This window comes from Parasteatoda tepidariorum, chromosome 1, assembly GCF_043381705.1.
Source record: "Parasteatoda tepidariorum isolate YZ-2023 chromosome 1, CAS_Ptep_4.0, whole genome shotgun sequence".
NCBI lineage: Eukaryota > Metazoa > Arthropoda > Arachnida > Araneae > Theridiidae > Parasteatoda > Parasteatoda tepidariorum.
The window spans coordinates 655,597-661,641 of record NC_092204.1 but is presented as its reverse complement, the minus strand read 5'-3'; positions in this window follow the sequence as shown (position 1 = coordinate 661,641).

The following is a 6,045-nucleotide window of genomic DNA, read 5'->3' as shown; positions in this document are numbered from 1 at the left end:
GTGAAATATTTGTGTTTACCATTGGTGACCCAAACATTTAGGACTGGAGGCAAACAATGTTGTGTATAGTTTGTCTATGCTAAGAACTCCTCCCGCCACAAAGTCTGAGGCCGTCTGATGCTATGGAAACAAGAATGGATCATTTTAGGGAGGGTAGCTTCACCTTAGGACTAACACAATAGACCGAAGATTCCCGAATAGTCACCTGAAATAGTCACACCTCGTTACCATAGTCACCACCACAGGTCCAGAAGAATGTTTGGGGGAGTTCTTATTTAAGACAAACTATAAACTAACTGTCGTATTTTTCCCCTTAGTTGAAAGTTTGCAATTATACGCTAGAGCAGCTGTTCCCATTTTTTTTTATAGCTGCGGAACCCTAAATAATCACGCTTCCTTTGACGGAACTTTATAAAATAAAGTTCAGGGTAATTTTGAACGCCTATAAAAGACTATATTTAAAATATTTAATAAAAAAATTTTTTTCATCGTTTTGTCATGAATAATCCTAAATTAGGTCCGAACCCCCGAAAATTTTGACTCATTTAGTTTCATTTATAACCCCAATTTTTACGTCTTAATATTTCAATTACATTACTGCTATATCTTGCCCTGTAAACCTCGAAGGTTTCAATTTAATTACTTCAATTACGTTTGAAATTTACGCAAAGTAAGTTCATGATGTGTCCTCGAAATAAAATAAGAGAAAATGATTTTTTGTAAATATGTCGAACGGCCAAACAAAATTTGCCAAACTTTTTCTTCGATTTTCCAGATGCCCCCACATCTTCGTGGGGTGTCACAATACTCTGAAAACCCCCTTCCATAGCGCTGATATTTTTCTTATTTTTAATGAAACCTTAGTATTATTATAATTTTTTTGTGAAACATTTTTGATGGTTTTGCTCACCAAAAAAACTCTTCATATCTGTTAAAATTTAAAATTTTTTTTTTCATATTTCCTCACGAAAATAGTTATTTACTAATATCAATGATAGAAATCTACAGCAGATAAAACTTGTGACACCTTATTGTCTGCAAAATTGATAACATTGTCAAAAACTATCTTCTCTACACTTATCTACATGAAATGATATTCTGGATAAGTCGCTTTTGTTATTCTATTTAATTCCTCCTTAAATATTTTCGATAAAAGAAAAATATATGATGTATAACGACCGAAAATATAGTAGCATTAAATGAAGCAAAAAAATCCTGGATTGAAGTACAAAACAGATTGAAAAATAAAAGTCATTGTTTCGAATCACTTATAATCTCCATATGAAGTCCAGTTTACCGAGGTTATATACTCCTACTATTAGTTCGCCCTCTATCTTCTTCAAATTTTCAATCGTTCAAAAAATACTTTTTATTCATCCCCTCAAATACGTTTTTCTTTAAAACTTGTAGTTGTTGTTGTTGTTGTTAATTTACGTCGCACTAGAACTGCACAATGGGCTATTGGCGACGGTCTGGGAAACATCCCGGAGGATGATCCGAAGACATGCCATCACAATTTTGATCCTTAAAACTTGTAGTGGATGAGACTTGATGTCAAGACAGTTTTTTTTTTCCATATGTTAAAATGTCCCGCAGTGGACTGATCGATAAGACACGGTTCCCAGCAGATCACTGGCTGCTGTCAGTGTGCGGGTGGGTGACCACTTGGATCAGTCTGTGTAGGGACCGAGGGTGTGCGGTATGGGTCCTCGTTAAACTGTGGTACCCTAAAGTGCTCGACTTCGCGCGCAGGTTGCCGGGCTACCGAAGCGGCGGGATGTCATCCCCTCCGCAGAGGATCAAAATTGTGATGGCATGTCTTCGGATCATCGTCCGGGATGTTTCCCAGACCGTCGCCAATAGGCCAGTGTGCAGCTCTAGTGCGACGTAAATTAACAACAACAACAACAAATATTAATTGATTCATTAAATAGGGATGAGCGAAAAACGAAATGGAATTTTCTGATGGATTAAGCGTTAGTCATTGTATTGAGTATAGTTAAGAGCGGCGAGCTCTCTGCTTATCGCTTGTAATTCTGCGTTTTGTTAGTCATTGTTTTCATTTTATTGGAATTACATACATTTGCAGGCTTGAGTGCTCAATCTAGGCTTATAAGCCTTTGTCAATAGAAGGACAGATATCACAGTACAGAGAAGGACAGCGGGATTCGAACCCGGTTCCTCCACGCTTAGTCATTGTTTTATATTTTACTATAAGCAGAGTTTTCTACATATTTTAAAAACTAACATCAGTGTGGAAATTTCGATTTGAACAAATGAATTGTTTATTGCGCACATTTAAATATTTAATTATTTTGTATTCGCTCTGTTAGATAAATTCAATAAAGTGGTTCCACGTGTGGTCCACATCACCTAATTCACTTTTATAGTAAGGCTCCTATACTTCTATTTGAGGGACTCTATTTGATAGTTGACTGATAACACACGCCTTTTTTTTTCCCTTCCCCTAACTCCTAATATTAGTTTCACACTCTCCCTGTGTACATATTTATATATCAATTGTTCCATCACTCATAAAATTCATTCCCTCAAGTTCAAATGCATTTTTTTAAACTTGCAATGACACTCGATGTTAACACAGTTTTTTCAAACATTAAATTAAATTTAATGAATTAGTTTTATTTGGGAGAAGATTTTTTTTTAATTACTTAATAATAAGTAACTAAAATAAAATTTTTCTTTGTTATTACTACTTGTTTATAATTAGTGCAGGAGAAACAATCAGAGATTGACGACATCAGCAAATTGGGATTTTAAAAAATTACTTTTCTTTGTAATTTGAAAGAAAGAATTGAATGATAGAAACCTGATTGTAATATAAAAAATGAATGAAATAAAATTGAAATAATTTTCAAATGAAAACTTGCAATAAAGTTTAACGCTCAGTGATTAAAATCTGAAAAGTCAGTTTACGGTGAGATAAACATCTATGTCACTATTATTTTTTTTAGTTACTAATTTTATTATTTGGAAAAAAATTAATGTAAGGCAAAAAAAAAATATAAATAAATAAATAAATAAAGAAGTTTTGTGGTTAGTGTATCAGTAAAACAATTTGTCGTGGGAATATAATAAATAATTATAGTAACATAGTATTAGTTCGTATAATTAGCATATTTGTGCGTTTCAGTGGCGTAATTTTAAAGTATGTTTGGAGGAGGTTTAACTCCTTGTGAAATTATATATATATATATTTTTTTTTTCTTCTCCAAATGCTTAAATAGCAAAAAATCAATACACTACATCCTATTTACTGCACAATTTAATCAAGTGTAATTTTGGTGGGCGTTTTGTCCCCTAAGCCCTCCAAAAAACTGCGTTTAGTAATTATCGTAATAATTCTCTTCTGGGAGTCGTAAAAATTCGCCAAACTATTATTAACCCGAATGATATTTGAGTAAGTAAAAAAAGAACTGATTGTTTTCTTCAATGTTGAAAATTATTAAGGAGTTTGTCTCCAAAATAAATGAATAATTCAAAATTTGGATAAATATTTTAGATCAAAATAAAGTAGTACCGTTATCAAGAATTGCGCTAAAGACTGCGTTAGCTGTCTTTTTTCTGATACGGAAGGTCGTAAAAAAACCTTTTACTACAAGATCTATATTAGTAAATTAGATAGCCCAAAACTCTTTTCCACAGTTGTTATTGGCCATTAAGGCACTGATGGTACGATTGTTCTTGTTGTCCAGTGGCGCCATCTGTGGCTGTGTGTCACGCGCGTTTATAGGGCGGATTCATTCATTCATCCACTGATCGTAATTTTGACCTGAACTAGAGAACGATCCATCTCCAATTCATTACTCCCAGAGATGTAATTTGTTATGGGAAGATGGAGGACTTTGCGACCTGACAGATTTAACGAGAAGCAGTCACCATTTATTACACGGGGAGTCTTCAGATGGCTGGATTCGAACAACTGTTCTCACGCAAGCGAGTCCAGTGTTCTCCATCCCGGTCCTATTACCACAGTTAATTAATCATTATTGAGGAGTCACTATGGCCCAGGGGATAGAGCATTTGCCTTCCGAAGAGATGAACGGGGTTCGAATCCCAGCAATGACAGATCGACGCGAATGCGTAACCGGCATGCACCGACTACATTGCTGACGTGAAATATCCACAATTCTCATGGGTAGACGGATCATGGGTTAGAGTCTCTTTGCAGTCAGGCTAACCATGTGAGATTTTCGTATTTGTCCTCTTTATATAAAGAGTTAGTTCCATCGAAAAGTCCTCCATGAAGGCACATTTCTCCCACTACTTGATCCAGGAGTTCCCTTGTCTTCTGGATTTGGTTCAAAATGACAAGGCAAAGGAGTTGAACATTAGTATTCGTAAACCCAAAAATTGGGTTGGCTGTTCAACGACTGTAATAAAATAAAATAAAAATCATTATTGACATCAATAATGGTTTGTGGATTTTTTTTTCTTCCGAATGCTAGAAACGGAATAGTTAAATTTTAACACTCATATTGCAAAAGAAAAAAAGAAATCTACGTACTAAGTTCGAATTCCGCTCTTTATGTAAGCCATTCACTGCACGAATTGATAAAACGGGAAAATAGGAATTCCGATGAAATATTTTTTTCAAATTCCCCTATATAATATGAATTTTTAATAAAAATTCTGAGGTCATTTGAGAGATTTATTGTGACCGTAAAAATCGATTGAAACAAATATTTTGGCACCTGAATTCAAAGTGAATCGATGCTTGCGGTGAACGGCTCATATATAAAACACAATGTTTGTTATGATTCAGATTCTGAACTAATTCACGTCCCGCAGTGAACTGATCGTTAAGACACGGTTCACAACACCGAAGTCAAGCATCACAAGCTACGATCAGTAAGCGGGTAGGTAACCACTTTGATCAGCCCGCGTAGGGATCGAGGCTGCCCGGTATCGGTCCTCGTTAAACTGTTCTACCGTAAAGAGCTCGACTTCGCGTGGAGGTCGTCGGGCTACAGAAGAGGCGGGATGTCACCCCCTCTGCAGAGGATCAAAATTGTGATGGCATGAGTTCGGATCATCCTCAGGGATGCTTCCCAGACAGTCTTCAATGGCCCATTGTGCAGCTCTAGTGCGACGTAAATAAAGTACCTACTTACCTATATATATTCTAAACGCTTAAATCACAAAAAAATGAATAATGAAAACCTTCTACATCCTACTTGCCGTACAATAGTTCATTATTCAAGTAATGTGTAATTTCGAAGGAGATTTGTCCCCCGAACCCTCCCCATAACTGCACCATATACTCCCCATAACTAACTTTCTTCACCGATAACTTTTATGCAAATGATCGGATTTTCATGTAATAAGTGTAAACATTTTTTTCAAAATGATTTTGCTCTTTGATCATCAAGAAATGGGGGGGGGGGTTCGCACTTCTCTCCAAATCAATTTTATATTTTTAAAAATTAATGTTATACCAAAACATTAAAACTTTTAAGTAATGAAAACTAAAACTTCCTTAAATTGTTAAAATAAAGTATGTAACAAAATAGTATGTTCAGTGTCAGTAAAATACACTTTTTTTATATAGTAAAGAAAGTTTAAAAGCTTTAGTTGAAGATTTAAGACTAAGTTTGCCAAACAAGAGATTTAAAAAAAATCAGTTAAATGTAATGTAAATCTTATACAAATAAAGTTTTTGTGCCCTACTAAATTTCAAAATATTTATTTTTATGAAGTGGTTACTAAAACAATTTAAGTGATAACTGTGATAAAAAGAAAAGAAGTATAGTTTTAATAAATAATTTGGAAATATCCCAAGATTTTTAAAGAAAATCAGAAAATTTTTTGTAGGATAGCAATTCTTAAAAAGTTGATGCAAATTAAAATTTTCATAGAGTGGGGGACAGATTTATATTTTCTATAGAATTCATAATTTCTTCAGAAAATAATGAAAAAAAAATCATTACTGCAGAGGCATTCCCCTCATATATAACTATAATTGACACAGTCTGATATTGCTCAATGCTTTTAATTATGAAAACAAGTGATAAGGTCATCATGATT